This window comes from Petaurus breviceps, unplaced genomic scaffold (genome assembly GCF_028583685.1).
Source record: "Petaurus breviceps papuanus isolate PSGF00001 unplaced genomic scaffold, PetGlider_PUasm1.0 178, whole genome shotgun sequence".
Classification (NCBI taxonomy): domain Eukaryota; kingdom Metazoa; phylum Chordata; class Mammalia; order Diprotodontia; family Petauridae; genus Petaurus; species Petaurus breviceps.
In genome coordinates this window covers 21,696,243-21,713,279 of record NW_027185777.1, presented here as the reverse complement: position 1 = coordinate 21,713,279, position 17,037 = coordinate 21,696,243, and the positions used below count along the sequence as shown (strand labels likewise).

Below are 17,037 nucleotides of genomic sequence, written 5' to 3'. Positions count from 1 at the left end.
AGACTTTTGGCACTAGATCTTGGGCCTAACATTTGGTTTATACTTGTTCTCTTCATGATATAGATCCTAACTTCCTGTACCATCAGGAAAACCTTTCCCCTACCAAGATATCCCTTGAGTGGCTCATAGTATAAGGAAAATAGCAAACACAGCTATGGGCCAAGATGGCGGCAGGAATGATATGATTTTAGGATGCCTAAAGAAGACCTAGAGATTGGCCAAGAGTAAAGGTGGACAGTTCTTTTTCATGGGATTCTATGTCTGATTAGAAGATTCTAGATGCCATACAAAATTTTCTCCTAGATTGTAATATGCCAAATGGCTTTCCTTATTCTAAGGCAATCACCACCACCACTATTAAAAAAAAAAAAAAAGAGTTATGAAAAAGCTCTCTGTTAGATGCAGTATAAAAATGTTCAGAGACAGTATATTAGTGTCCAGAGACTAGGATTTTATTACCTAATGAAAAATCAGCTATCTGGAATGCTGAGGAGAAACGAGTGTTCCAGGGAGTGAATAGTTAAGCAGAAAACTGGTTCAATTCTTGTTGTAAATGCTTTCTAAGATAAATTACTCCTCTTTCCAGCACAGTATCCTGAAGGTTATTTGAGAACTTGTAGTGCCTCAGGGTCTTACTTCAGAATATCAAGTCTTATTGTCTAAACCTGTAGTTAGAGGAGTAAGAGACAGAAATGAAAGTGTATTCCTAGGGATTTACCCAAAAAGCTACTTTCTTTTTTATTTTTTTGTGGCATAAATCCCTGATACAAACTGTTTTCTATTGATTTGACTCCTTTCTCCTAAAAGTTGAAATCAGCTAAAAGAAAAAATGTCCAGAGTCCTGAATCTGTTAGTTGGGTTCTGCAAGACTGAATTACATGGAAATTAAATGCATTTCAATAGGAGCAGTCTGTTAAATAGCTGCATTAAGAAAAGCTATCTGTGTCAAGCACAGAAAAAAAAGGAGACTAATTTGCTTGAAATCCTGTTTAAGTAAAATACTTCATTGATGAACCAGAATTGATTCTGAAAAGAGGGTTGGGTATTGGCAGGGCAAAGAAAGCCACAACTTCATATAACAATCCCCAAAGCTTTACAGGCACCACCAAATCCTCTCAGGTCCATGAGGCAAGCTGTACCGATTGGCTAATGGACAGACATAAGTCATCCCTGATTCTGGCCCCACTGGCTCAGAGGACATACACACTGTTCAACATCCAAGACCACCCAACGGCCCCTCAAAGTTTTACGACCTTGCCCTCCAAGAGTCCACTGGAACATCCTCCACTGCCTCAAGGAAGGTTAGACTGAGAAGGAGTGTAGGAGCTGAAATATTTTTAAATCCCTAGGGTCGACTGGTTATCAGAAATTAAACTCTGCAGAAACCTGTACTTGGCAATGGTTTAACTCAAGATATATAAATTTTGTAAGACACTGAAACTGTCAGAGGGCCAATTAAAAAGGCATGAAGATAAATCAGTTAGAAGTCCATGGTATATCCCTTGGGCCTGAAGAACATACAGGTCAACTCTGTCTGTGCTTAAGCTGCCTTATGAACAGTGTTGTGCAAAATACAGAGAGTGCTGGTTGCTAATGGTTGATATAGGGCAAATTTTCACTAGTATGCAAAAGTCCTAGCAAAGATCCTTGCTTCTTAAGAATCTATAAGCACTATGTAGTTGGAAAGTGATAGTTTCTCATTCAAAGATCAATTGCTATGAACAGTAAAGTTTTTTTTTTTCATTTAAGCTTAGCATATAGATATGTAAACTTGTCCCTACTTTCAAGTGTTGTGTGATGGGGAAAGATGGGCTAGTCTCATGGCAAGATCAAAGGATATCTGATGGACAGCCCATGAGCACCACTAGAATTCTCACAATATCAATAGGTTATGAGGAAGGTCCCAAAGACTTAGGATGGAGTTCCTTACCCTAGTAAACCTGTGAGAAGATAGAGACAGAAACCACAAAGGAAGTACAGATATGGATGGGTTGCGATCTCCATTATCAATGAGATTACAGTTCCATTGGAATCTGGACTTATTCTTCAGTAAGGCCTGACTCTCATGATAGCATGGAGAATACTCCAGGTTCTGGGCTGACTCTACCAAGGGGAAGAGGCTTGAATACCAGAGGAGTGGCTAGATTGTGCCACAGTGCTGGGCCTGGAGTCAGGAAGACTCATCTTCCTGAGTTCAAATCCAACCTCACACACTTATTAGCTGTATGCCCCTGGGCAAGTCATTTAACCTTGTTTGCCTCAGTTTCCTCATCTGTAAAGTGAGCTGGAGAAGGAAATGACAAACCATTCTAGTATATTTGCCAAGAAAACCCCAAATGGGGTCAACAAAAGTCCGATATGACTGAAAATTGACTCAAAAACACCAATGCAGCTAAGTTTGGAGAGGATTCATCACCAGGTTGGGCAGAGAATGGTGATTTTATTTTAGACACAGTAGCTCTCAAAGGCCATCTTTGAAGTAATTGAAGGCTTATGAATCTGGGAAGGGGTTGGTGGAGAGTGTGCCCACATGGAGAAAATCATGGGTCCTTGTGATATTGCCATTTCCACTCACACACTAACAGTGTTCCAAATATGCAATAGACTTATCTCATGACCATCAGGCCAGATATCAACTCCACTAATATTGAACACCAGTTAAGTGAAGGAAGTAATAACTAAACTGTGAAGTGGAAGCAGACATAGTCCCTACCTGAAGGAACTAAAAATAGTCTCACAGAAGAGGTAAGACAGATATACCTGACTTTTCACTGTGTGCTCATCCTGTCTAATAGGCATTGTATTCCATTCCTGTGTGCCTCTATTTTAAACTTCCTCTCCCTATCTCTTACCTAGCACACCGTAAGACAAATATTCACTTCAATAATCCCTAACAAGGAAGCTGATTTTCTCGGGGAAGGATACCATGTTGCATTTCCAAACAAGATATGAACTATCAGGAAACAATACAGAGTCTGGGATTTGGAGTCAGAAAACATGAGTTTCAAACTCAGATCTATCATTTACTACTTATGTCTCCTTAGGCAAGATGCTTCAGCACTTTGGGTCTCAGTTTCCTCAGTCGTCAAATGAAAGGTTTGGACAAGATGACCTCTGAAGTCCTTTCCAGTTCTGAAACTGTGACTTTGTAATTTCTAGATTGTGGAATGTTTTGAATCATTCATGTTGATCTATCTGGGCAGCATTAAAATGATTTAAACCCATTGCTAGAGTACAAGTTCTGGCTTATAAGTGTCAAGTAGTAATAGAAAGCAGTTGAAATTAGGCTGGAGCAGGGGTGAGGAACCTGTGACCTTGAGGTCACATGTGGCCTTCTAGGTCCTTGAGTGTGGCCTCATCACTGAGTTCAAGTTCTACAGAACAAATCTTTTTATTAAGGGAATTTGTTCTGTGAAGTTTGGATTCTGCCAAAGAACCATGCTTGTAGAAAAATTGTTTACCTTCACCTCTAGGGTGAGAAGACTGAATTTCCCAAAGCTTCTAGCTGATGCCTTCTTCTCCCTTGCATTTAGGTCCTATTAAAATAGAATAGAATCTGGCATGTTAATGCTTCTTCCCTTCATAAGACACTCTGAGAAGTGGATTGGCATGGATTTTCTTTCAAACTGTTGTTGATAACCACTTCAGATATTTTGACCTCCCCTAAAGAGGGGTGAGAGATAAGAGAGGGATGGTGAAATTGGCTACCACCAAAGCAGATCAGAGGCATGGCCAGCTGAGAGAAAAAGCTGTCAAATCATGGCAGCAATCTGAAGATGTGGGAGGCAGTGGGGAATAAGCAGCCAGCCTCAGAGTCAGAATTCAAGTGCAGCCTCAGACATACAAGTGACTATGGGGAAATCACTGAATCCCTGCAGCTGTAAGTTACAGAGACACATATCTGTAGGTGGAATTCTCACACTAATGAAATCATGGGTCCAGATGAGATAGTCTTCCATTCCCATCTATCTCCTGCCCCTGCCAAAAAAACTAAAATCTGAGCAGATAAAGAAGACCTTAGAAGCTGATCAAGGCACTGATTACATTCCACAGACAACTTTTTTATTAGGTAACTTGGATTTTATGGGACTAAGATCTCAACATGGGTCAATGGTGCAATATGGCAAGTAAGGAAGCCAACGTAATCTTAGGCTGTATTAGATGTGAAAAATGAGAGGTGTAACTGGAGCACTGCTTTTGGTCCTGTGGAGATTTGCAAACAGCTACCAGTAAGTTACAGAGCATCAATGAGAAGGGCAGTCAGGATGGTGAATCAATGAAAGGAACTGAGAATGTTTAGCCTGCAGAAAAGAAGACAGCCACCATACCTGACACACATTCTGAACTGCTGCATTACCCATGAAATCCAAAAAAGGCTCCACAATGATTTCTTGTATTTTTATGTAAGGAACTAAGATTCAGTTTTTCGTTCAAAGAAAAATCAGTCAAGAGAAATTCGATATTGCAGTAAAAGCAGATGAATACTAGCATGGCAGGAGGAATCTAACAGAAAGGAACAGGGTACATTAAAGCAAGGAGAGAAAAGATAAGAAGTTCCATGGAATTTGTAATCCAAATATAGGTCCAGGGAAGAGACCATGTAAAGATTTATTGAGTGGGGACTGATTAGTTACTATGGACAATTTATACATTGAATGAATAAGTGATAAAGCATTTATTAATCACTCACGGTGTGCCAAGCACTGTAATGAGTGCTAAAGATACAAATACAAGAAAGTAAGGTGGTAGCTACCCTCAAGGAGCTTATAGTTTAAGTAGGGAGGACAACAGATGAAAGGACCTGAAAGGGGATGGTGCACATGTGCAGCATGGTTTGGAAAGAGTCAGGAAGTGAGTGGAAGCCTAATTCCAGGAAAGATAAGGCAAAGCTCATCTATCCCTAGGATATTGCAAAGGCAGAGTGTGGTGTTCTGGTGAGAGGGCTATGAGGATGATGTCTGGAATGAAGGCAGCATGGTTTGGAAATGAAGTTTATTTATTCAGATGTGGACTGCTGCAAGTTATGTGTTTAAAAGACTGAGTGGAAGGGACACAAGCAGAGAAGAAGCCTGCTAAGAGGCACGATTGCTGAAAATCTTTGAGAAAGATAGGAAATGAATTTTGACAACTGGTAATTCCTGAAAATAAGTGCAAAGCAACAGATAATACACAGGCTGGGAAATATTTTAGAAATCTAAGCATGTATAAAGCATTATTTCTAGATGACTGGCATTTTTAAAAATCAATGAAAATTAGCAAAATTAATAACTGAATGTTTTAAAATCAATTGCAAAAGAAATCAGGACAAAGAGGAAATAGGTGGTAAATCACAGAGGTTGTGTGTGAATGCCTTTCAAAAGAGAACGTGCACACTGAGGGAAAAATGGAAGGAGGATTGGAGTGGGGGTAGGGTAGTCATGCTAGAAACCACCATTAAGAAAGTATCATTCTAATGAAATACTGGAAAAATGGAAACACCCCCAAACAAAAAATTATCACAAGCAACACATATTTAATACTATATTGAAATAAGCCTATAAAAGTGAATGAAGGGAGAAACTGGGGAGTAAAAATCATGCAATACACATTTATTAAGTCCCTGCTACATACCAAGTATTGTGTTAGGCATTGAAGAATCAAAGATAAAAGGAAATGGTTCCTGTCCTCAGGGAGCTTACTTCTAGGAGGAGCAGATTAGGTTGGGCCAGGGGTGGGATCCGTGGACTGAATTTGTTTCAAAGGGCCACACTTGAGGACCTAGAGGGCCACATGTGACCCGGAGGCCACAGGGTCTCCACCCCTGACTCTTGTCCCCTCAAAGTGTTTGCCTTTTAACTATGAATTTCCACCTCGAGTCTCACAAATTAGAAAGAAAAAAGTGCCACAGAGCTTCCCCTCATTTAAATCTTATATTATTGTATAGTGATACCCATGGGACTGCTTAGCTCAGTGGCAAATTAAATACTAAAGAGAACTTTGGGTCATAGATTTTATTCCCAGGAGGGTAGTTAGCTCTGCCCAAAGAAAACATGAACCTCGATACCACTGATTAATAACTTAAGTCTTGCGAAAATATCTGGCATTTTTTTACAAAGACGGTACTTATTATTTATCTCTTAAAGCCTGTATTGTATGTACAATATTTAGGAAAAAAAGCAGACCCTGAAGGAAGTCCAATCAGATATGTCTATTAGTTTAAAACCTATACTCAAATTCACAATTTTAACATCTGCCTTTTCCTTGTGAGGCAGAGAAATAAAGACAAAAAGGAAAACTCAAAACAATCATTCTCCTGTATGAAAAAGCACCTGTAAGTACGTGTCCCACTGACATTACATACACAACATTTTTTGTGTGATTGTTGGGGGAGGGAGGATACATTTTATTGGGGATTGTTTTATAGTTACTAAATATGAACTTTCAGGGCAATTCTTCATTTCAATTCAGATATTTAATAGGTTATTTACAAATTGTAGGTAGAACACAAAGACATATGTCCTCAGGAACTTTTTGTTGTTGTTCAGTCACTTTTCACTCATGTGCCACTCTCTGTGACCCCATTTGGGGTTTTCCAGATGTTGGAGTGGTTTACCATTTCCTTCTCCAGCTCATTTTATAGATGAGGAAACTGAGGCAAATAGGATTAAGTGATTTGCCCAGGGTCACACAGCTAGAAAGTGTCTGAGGCCGGATTTGAATTCAGGAAAATGAGTCTTCCTAACTCCAGAGCTAGTGTTTTATCCACTGGTGTAGCAGCAAGCACCCCAAGCGTCCTCAGGGTTTGCAGCTACCACAGGTTCTTGGATCTGCTTTGTTAAAGGAAAGCAACTCAAAATGGGTTAACAGGCTTACTTTAATCAGTCAGACATATATCATTTACCTTGTTCAGGAGAAAAGGTCAGCACCCTGAACCTCAAAGTATACAGGCATAATTATCAAGACAGAAACATCAAGTAGACAGATTTCCAAACTGTCCAACCATTTCATCCATACCCAGTCAACATCTGGGTTTCCACATCCTGGGTTTTTCAAAGCCGGGGGGACTCTCAACAACGGCTTCCCAGAATTCAGATCAAATCACAGAATACTTCTCAAAGTGAGTCCCAAAACAAAGCTACACATCAGGGCTTATATAAGCCTTCTCCTGGCTCAGAGAATGTAACAACCTTATTGACCCACTGGCCAATCAAAAAGTATCTACTGAAAAACAAGCCTCCCACCCCAGGCTTCAGGTGCATTTTAGCCTAGGGGCAGGGAAGATCTTTAAAATTTACATTCGCATTACAACTGGTCTACCTAGTGAGGAACATACAATCTAATAATATGGGAGATGAAACAGAAGAGAGGGGTACAGTAGTAAGAGCATAGGGTTAGAAGTCCAAACACCCTGGTTCAAATCCCCTATCTTCATTTAGTAGACTTAACCTTGGATGAGTCGTTAAATCTCTGTGGACCTCAGTTTGCTCATTCATAAAATGGACAAATTAGAACAGAGAGGCTCTTAAATCCTTACTCCCCCCCCCCCCAGTCTATGATCCTATGAGCTTCAAAGTGTGGTATAAGGTATAACATAATGGCAAAGGAGCAATCCAATCAAAGTATGATGTTCAGAGAGTAAGATTGCTTTCAGCTAGAAAAATTAGGGAAGGCTTCATGGAGGAGGTGACAGCACCTAGTCTGGGGTCTCATTAAGCAGTGGGTACTGGGTCCCCAGTTTTGTACACTTTCACAGTGATGCTGCTCAACCATATATTTTCTGAGCTGATGAACATAGTCAACATGGTGCTAGGCTCTATGGAGAACACAGAGCTCTAAGACAGAGAAGAGACCTTAAGGTGTATACACATCGATTTGAGCGGACATGAAAAAAACAATAAAAACAATGTACAATTAAGTACTTAATTATGTCGTACAAGCTGAAGCATATTTTGAACTCAGGTCTTCCTGACTCCAAGTCAGCATTCTGCCACCTACCAGTATCTAGGAATTCAAAAGAGCCAGGACTTGAACCCATGCCTCCAGACTTGAAGTCCCGTGCCATACTGGTCTGCAGCTATGAACTGCAGTAAGCACACCTTGATGGCCAGGCACAGTGTGCAGGCACCAGGACTCACTGACAAGTCTACTGAGAAGTACCACAAATAAGAGTGAGAACGGAGTTCTGCTGTCAGAAAGCATTGGGCTGACTGCTGCTGAAGACTAGTTTGGGGATGAATTTTATAAGAAATTTAATCAGTGGAAAAATAGACCAAATTACCAAACAGACAGAGGATACTGAATTTGGATTTAGCACATGAACAAAAGTGGGGCAATAATTCCAACAGGTGAGAAATGGACCCAGATAACATCAAAGTTGGATCTGGCTCAAAAAGTCTAGAACCAACCAACATATTTAGACTAAAGTCATCTTATTCACACTCCCTCCCTTCCCTCTCTCCCTCCTTCCCTTCCTTTCACTCTCTCTCCCTTTCTTCCTTCCTCCCTCCCTCCTTCCCTCCCTCCATCCCTTTCTTCCTTCCACCCTCTCTCCCTCTCTTCCTTTCTTCCCTCCCCTACCTTCCTTCCATCCTCCCTCTCTTCCTCCCTCCCTCCCTCCCTTCCTTCCTTCTTCCTTCCATCACAACTTACTACCCATGACCCTGTACAAATCACTCAGCCTTTTTGGACCACAGATTTCACATCTGCAAAATGCCCAGCTGACTTCTGAGGTCCCTTCCAGCTCTACATCTCTGGCCCTAAGAACCTTACTACAACTGTATGAGTCCAGCTCTATGGACATCACCTCCATTTTACAGATGAAGACAATTAAGATCTTAAGAATGAAGTAAATCACCTCTAGGCACACAAACTCCTTAGTGTCAGAGGCAGATTTTCCACCCAGGCCTATCCTGACTTCAGGACTCTTATCTAGGACATCATGAGCTAATTACATAAAACAGAAAGATGAAAACCAACCAAGTGCCTGCCACTGCCCCAGTAGGCCTGGAAAGGCTTTCTGGAGGAGATGGTGTTTCCACTTGATCTGACATTTTAGGCACAGGAAAGAGCATTAGCTGATGTGGTATGGTGCAGCATGTACAGGGGATGGCCAGTAAACTGTTTGCCCAAAGCAAGGACTGTATAGATAGATGAGAATAACAGGGGACAAGACTGCCTAGCACACGGTAATACAAACAAAAAGAAAGACCCTGTCCTCAGGGAATTTACATTCTAATGGGGAAAACAATACATAAAAGCAAAATGACAAGTGAAGAGAGAAGGAAGAAGGCACCTGGAGCTTGGGACCAGATTAGACAGAGCTTCACATACCAAAGGACTTTGAACTTGACTCAGTAATTGATAGGGAACTGAAGAATTCTGAATAGAAAAGGACCATAACCAGATAACCAAGATTTCTGTCAGTGGTATGAAGGACAGATTCAAGTAATAGGAGATTACAGGCTGAATGTAAGGGGGTTGTGAGGCTACTGCAATAGTCCAGGGAAGTGAAAGCCTACAGTAGAATGGTAACCATAAAAATAAGAGAGGAAGCTGGGAACAAATGCTATTGCAAAGCCATATTCAATAGCATCTGGTAATTGATTGGCTGGGCCAACGAGGTTGTTCAGTGGATAGAGAGCACAGGGCCTGGAGAGAGGAGGACCTAAGTTCAAATCTGAGCTCAGATACTTTCTAGCTGTGTGACCCTGGGCAAGTCACTAAATTCCTATTTGCCTTGGTTTTTCATCTATAAAATGGGGACACACCGCAGAAGGAAATGGTAAAACATTCCAATATCTTTGTCAAGAAAATGGAGTGTCAGACACAACTGAACAACCCAACAACAACCACAACTGATTGACTAGAGAAGTAGAGAAAGAAAAATGGGTGACAGAAATAGTGATGTTGGGCATAGGACCAGATGTAGGGGAAAGGTCTGCTTGAGGAAGCTTTGTCTTTCACTTTATTTGCTAGCCGGTTTATTAAAAGAAAAAGAGGCAGTTAAGTTTATTGTTAGTATTGATGCAAAGGATTGACCAGCTTTACTTAGTATGTGGAAAATGTTAGACCTGAGAAGGAATAAATGTGTTGGAAAATATATATATAACTGCAACTGTTAGGCAGGGGTTTGGATTCTTGGAGTGCTACTAATGGGAAGCCAATCTCTATGGATGCAGAAAATAGATTGAGTCTGTTATAGATGAGAAGCGATGGGGGCAAGAAAGGAAAATGGGGAAGGAGTAGAGAAGGGGCTGGATTTAAGAGTAGAATTTAAGCTTCTCGAGGGCAGGGACTCTAGATTTTTGCTTCTGTATCTACAAGTTGCTGGCACACAGGGGCTTATTGTTTATTTAATTGGGTTAAAGTAGTACATAGTCTAGAAAAGGAGAACGAGCAAAGAAAGAGGTACATACACACACAGGAGGGGTGTGGCAGAACACCACCACCAATTCTTTTGGGTGGCACTCAGTGGCACCAACATCAAAGATTTCATGCCTTTGATTAGTTCCTGAGAAAGGTCTCTTTTGAAAATCTTTGGAACTCTCCATTGGACATTAAAACCTTGAACAAGTCTTTAACAAATGCCTACGAGAGATAAGAAAAATCTCCCTGTCTCTGACTCCTGCTACATTTAGCAATTTCTATTCTTCATTCATTTCCTTCGTTGATATGGCAATGATCTTGATAAAGCCCATCTCCCCTCCTCTTGAAGAAGCAGCTTTCTGAGAAGGCTGAGTACCTGTATCCTCATCTATCCTGCATACAGCAAGGATCTGCAAGGATGTAATCTGCTATTTCTGTCTGGAGTCCAGACTGTATTTACATACTTCTGAGATGTAAGGTCCTAGAATCCAGCTGGGAGGGGGAAGTTCATGCTTCAGAGATACTTTTTCTCAGAATAGAACTCCCATCACCAAAGTACCCGTTACCTCCAAGGGTCATCACTGAGCAAACAAAGAAAAGCTTCAAACATTCCATCCATCATTCAGGGGGTCCCTCAGATTAGCTGAACTCTTAACTGTTGATCACAGGTCAGAGGGAGGACCACAAAGCCACAGTCACATATTACCTGATGAACTCTCAGACTCTTTTGGAAGAGACAGAGATGAGAAGGGCAGATGTAGAAAACCAGGGGAACTCATGGATCCCCAGTTACCCACTCACGGGTCTATCTGGGTCTCAAACTGACCCCAGGAACTCAGAATCAATGGAAAGCATCCCAGGCTACAGTAGTCGTATTTCAGAGATAATACTCATCTCATCACAACCCATGAAACAATTGATGAACAAGGAGCAGGGTGACATTTTTGAACCCCACTATCTTTCTGGGTGAAAGGGGATCTTACACAAAAGGGAGGTTAGTATTGACTGGAGTGTTGGCAAAGTCAATCACAATTCAGCTTTTTAATATAATGTCATTTTCTGAGTCTGAATCAAAAGGACTTAGATATAGGAGTGAGGAACCTGCTAGGTCCTTGGGGGCAACCTTTTGACTGAGTACCAAGTTTTATAAAACAAATCCTTTTATTAAGGGGATTTGTTATGTGAAGTTTGGATTCAGGCAAAGGGCTGCACTTAAGGACCTAGAGGGCCACATGTGACCTCGAAGCCATAGGTTTCCCATCCTTGAATTTAGAACAATTCACACCTATGTAGCATTTTAACAAATACAAAGAGTTTGCCTCACAGTTTTGTAAGGTTGGCAATGTTATCACTTCCTGGATGAAGATGGGGAAATCAAGGCTTAATTTGTCCAGAAAAACAGTTAATGCCAGGTCAGTCAGTCAATCAACAAACATTTATTAGAGTCTAACTAACTTTGAGAGAATATTAAAACCAATCCTCTTTCTATGATATTGAACTGCCCCTAATGAGGTAACCCTACCACCCATGACACAGTCTGTTATGTTATGCCTAAACTCTAAAGGAACAAGATATACCTGTTTATCCAATGCCATTGTAAAAACAAACAAATATTTAGTTTACTGAAATTAAGCAGGAAGAGTAAGTTTAGACTCTCTTTCCTCTGCACCCATTCAAATAGTAGCCGAGGTTGACTATTTCAAATGTAGCGATGATGCTGAGGAAAAGGGGTTGTCTTAAGGAAATGAGTTTTCCCATGCCTTTATTAGAAATTAGCAGCCCACACTTACCTGGTTAAAGTACCTTACACTTGTATCCTAAACAGTTTAAACTCTCTAGGTGAAACGAGAGAATCACAAGCTTATTCAGTGGAAAGGGAAAATTTGTGAGAATATTGAAGGAAGACCAGAGTGTGACTTAAATGTCATTAAATGATTATTATCATAGGCTAGATGGCTGCTTGTCAGAGATGTGAGGCAAAGCTTCAGGGCAGCTGGGAGGGAGACTGCTAGACTAAATGGTCTTTTTGATGTCCCCTAGATCTGGTTTTCACATCTAGATCAACCTTGCCAAAAAAATCACCTCAGTAATTCCTGGAACACTGACCCAATTTTCTCCAAGTGAAAAATAATTTCACTACCAGAACATCCTCCCAGTACTGATGCTGTGACCAAGTCCATCTCATGGTTTTTGATGTTGGGGAAGTCCATTCCTCAGAAAACTGAATCATGTTACCTCCCCTTAGGCCAGCTCCTCATTGGACATTGGCCTCTACCTCTGGAATCACCCTGGGTTCTGATCAGTAAGCTTTTGCCAAATTTTGCCCAGAACCAGGCCTCCACACCACTTCCCAGCCATCTGCACACCCTCCAGTCACCACTTTCTAGCTCCCTTTTAATGTGTTGCTTTCCCCTGTTAGAACATAAACTCTTTGAGGGCAGGGGCCCTCTTGGCTTATTGTATTTGTATCTAGCGTTTAGTAACTTCTCTCCCTGTCTCTCTCTCTCTTTCTCTCTCCCTAGTCCTCCTCCCCCTTTGGGTTTTAAATGCCCAAATGTCTCATTTTTGAATCTATCCAAGCACAGTGGATAGAGTGCCAGATTTGGCATCAGGAAGACCTGAGTTCAAATCCAGCCTCAGACACTTACTAGCTGTATGACTCTGGGCAAGTCACTTTACCCTGTTTGCCTCAGTTTCTCACCTATAAAATGAACTGGAGAAGGAAATGGCAAATCACTCTAGTATCTACCAAGGAAACCCAAAATGGGGTCATGAAGAGTTGGACATGACTAAAAACTCAATAATAACAACAAAATGACTGCTGTTAAGGGAGATGCAGTGTGGTGTGGTCGAAAGAGCAATGGACTGAAAGTGCAAGTCACTTATTGTATGGCCCTGGCCAAGTTACTTACCTTCTCTCTATCTCCTTTTCCCAGTTTCCTCACTTGTAACAAGTGAGAACTGATAGCTAATATTTTTACATTGTTATCTCATTTGGTCCACACATAATCTGTGTGGTTATTGATCCCCATTTTGCAGATGGGGAAACTGAGGCTTAGACAGGTTATGTTACTTGTCCTGGGTCACCATGTTATTTAAGTTTCTGAGGCAGGATTTAATTCTAGTCCAGATTTTAAGTCCAGTGTTGTGCTACACTCAGCTACTTCCCTATTGGGCTGGATTGTGAGGGAACCTCTTTATATGCCATAAAACACTATATAAATGTGAGCTGCTGCTTCTTCTTCCTCCTCCTCCTCCTCCTCCTCTTTCTTCAACCAGAGTATTATTATTATCCTTGTTATTTCAGTAACCCATGAAACAGATTAAAATGTTTTATTATTAGAGTTGAGTATGGGAGCTGGGGAGGAACCAGACCACCACGGCAGCATCAGCAGGGAGAGGTGCTTCAGCCCTAACATTCTGACAGCTCCTTGAAAAGCTGCCTTGTGAATGAAGAAAAGCATTTCAGTTTAGGGGGTTCAAGGGCGAGGGAGGAAGGTGATGGGGATGTCTGCATCAGCAAATATGTTCTGAAGCAGAACAGCCCAAGAAATACATATTTCTCTCTGTGGAGGGGTCAAGACAACAGTTTCTAATACTGAAGGCATGAAATGAAATTAGTTACAAAAACAAATCACGTTTGTAGATTTGACACCAAAACAGATGTTAAATTTGAATCTTTTTCTTTTCGAAAGCCAGTCTAAGCAGGATATGATTTTAAAGAAACACAAACAAGCCTCTCAAAATGAAGTGTTTTCTATGTGCAGTAGCCCTGTCTGGAGGGTGTGCTGGCTCACTGATCTTCTGCAGGCCTCCCAAGATGATGGCCCCCCAAACCACTGTATCACAGGAGAGGGAAGTCTCTAATCAGCCACCATTCTTACTGGGGACACAGAAGCACAGACTATGGTTAATTACAAGTTACAGCAGTGACGAAACAACAAAAATCTTTACCGGAATTCCTGAAGGGGGTTTGTGGAGGGACCATTATTATAGCAGGAAAAAAAAGGCAAGGCTTCCGCAACTGAAACCTCCCATGAAAAAGATCACAGAGCTGGGAGTCAGGACAGCTGGGCTGGAAGTATACACTTTCTACTTCTTTGACCTTGAGAAGTCATTTAAATTCTCCCTCAAATAAAATAGAGGGTTGTTGTGAGGATCAAACGAGAGAATAATTGTACAGTGCTTAGCACAGTGCCTGGCCTGGCACATAGTAGGTACATATGTTAGCTATTGTCATTAGCTATTATTGAAGCTCAAGTTGCTTTGACTCTCTGGCCTTCAGGTTCCTACCCACTATAAAATGAAAGGGATGACCAAGATGACCTCTGAGGTCCCTTCCATCTCTGGTGACTATATGATTCCTGATGGTGCTGTCCAGTTGTGTCCGATTCTTTGTCACCCCATTTAAGGTTTCCTTGGCAAAATGCTGGAGTGGTTTGCCATTCCTTCTTCAGTTAATTTTATAGAGGGGAAACTGAGGCAAACAGGGTTAAGTGACTTGCCCAGAGTCACACAGCTAGAAAGTGTCTGAGGTCAGATTTGAACTCAAGAAGTTGAGTCTTCCCGACTTTAGACCAGCACTCTATTTACTGTGCCACTTAACTACCCTGATATGATTCTAAGAACCTGTAAATTTCTACTGTGCTAAGTTATGGTAACATTTCCTATGATTATAAATTTTCAGCTCAAATACATGAACAAAACCCTCTACACTTGATAGCAAACTAAATTAATTTTAATATTCAAATAGTTAAAATTAATATGGCTATATTATATTCAAATAATTATAATGAGTAGAATTCCAAACACACTCTTCAAATTCCACGCAGATCTGTGCCCAACTTGCAGAGGTTATGAATATATACCTTCTATTACTATCCTTTCCTCAACTACTAGTCCCTCCTTGGAAGGCAAGGAACCTGATATCACTCAATACCCTCCACTATATACTGATTTGTGCTTGACAATGATATGGCACACTGAAAAATCAAAGGATCACAGGATCAAAGGATCCCATTTGATAATCAAGGATCCCACTTGAAAATCAAAGGATCCCACTTGATAATCAAGCACCAAATATTTATTAGGTAACTACTGTGTGCCACTCTGGACATGTGACTCTCATATGCTCCCTTCCTCAGGATAATCATTCCCCATTTCTTTCTACTGACTCTCATATTTTATGAACTCAAGCCCTGTCACCATTCACATTGCCTTCCTCTAGACACTGCCAATTGCCAACATAACACAGAGGAGACAGGCTTTTCTTCATGAAACCCAAGACTGAATTCATTTTCTTGGCTGCCACATCACACTGTTGATACATACTGGACTTAGAGGTCATGAAAACCAGAATTCCTTTCATAAAAGGTTGTCCATTTGGAAGAGGGAGTGCTGCATGTAGACCAGATCAGCAATTTCTTGGGTATGAGAAACTCCTTGTGTGGAAACTTCCTGTACTAATGCAGACCCATAACTTTCCTCTAATTCACAGTTTTGGGGAATTGTCCAGAGCACAGAGAGGAGAAGGGATTTGATGTACTTATTGTTACACAGCCAGGATGTATCAGAGGTTGGATCTGAGGGTAGATCTTTCTGATTCCAAGGTTAGCCCTTTACCCTCTAAGCCACAGTGCCTCTCAAGGACTCCCGTGATATCTTTTCCAATAGTATGCTTTTCTCTAGGCTGCTCATGGCTCTGAAAAGACAATAGCCAATTTCATCACCCCTTTCTCAGTCCTTGTGTCATGGTTATCAACAACAATTTAAGAAAATCAATAGTAATCAACTTCCCCAATGGTTTGTGAAAGTGGGGAGCTATTAACATGCCAAAGTCTTTTCAACTTCTAGACTTTAATGCAAGGGAACAAAGGGGTCATAAATAGCCTTACAGAAATTCTCAGTAACCAACCCTGGGGACCATACTAAGAATAATCTACAAATATTTCATTATGCCCTCACTGATCAATATTCCTCTTCACAATGGACACTCCAGACTGGCCCCAATGATACCAATAATACCCTTTCCATTTCCCTCACCTGGAAAACATGACACTTCTATGATCATAAAATTATAGCAGTGGGTTAACAGGCTAGCATTCATTTCCCCCAGATAAAGCAAACACCAGAGTAGCATGGCTAATTAAAAACATTTCCTAATCTAGAAATTATTAACATATGGTTTGGGATTACCTTATGGGATTTTCTCCCAAAAGAATTAGCCTCCTTCCTGTCTAATCTTCATATGCCATATAATCTATCACCTGGGGACTAGCCCTGTTACTATTCCTCACAATACAATGAATCTCTCTCTCTCTTTTTTTTTTTAAGCAATCAGGGTTAAGTAACTTGCTCAAGGTGACACAGCCAGTTATTTCTAGGTGGGTGCTGACTATCTGAGCCCGGATTTGATCCAGGTCATCCTGACACTAGAGCCGGTGCTCTTACTCGCTGAGCCACCTGGCCGCCCCTAAGCAATTGGGGTTAAGTAACTTGCTCAAGGTTACGTGGCCAGGTGTTTCTGGGTGGGTGCTAAGTGTCTGAGCCCAGGATTCGATCTCCAGGTCATTCCGACACTGGAGCTGGTGCTCTTACTCTCTGTGCTACCTGGCTGCTCCTACAATGCATCTCTTGACTCCAAGCATTTTCTCTAGCTGTACCCCAAGAAATGGAATTCTTTCCCTCTTCATC

The 17,037-nt window shown here is 41.2% G+C and overlaps 1 protein-coding gene across 9 annotated transcripts in view; it reads right to left on the bottom strand.

Annotated features, from left to right (window-relative positions):
• JCAD (junctional cadherin 5 associated) overlaps positions 1-17,037 on the bottom strand; it is an 83,740-nt gene that overhangs the window by 17,785 nt on the left and 48,918 nt on the right. The window lies entirely within an intron of this gene.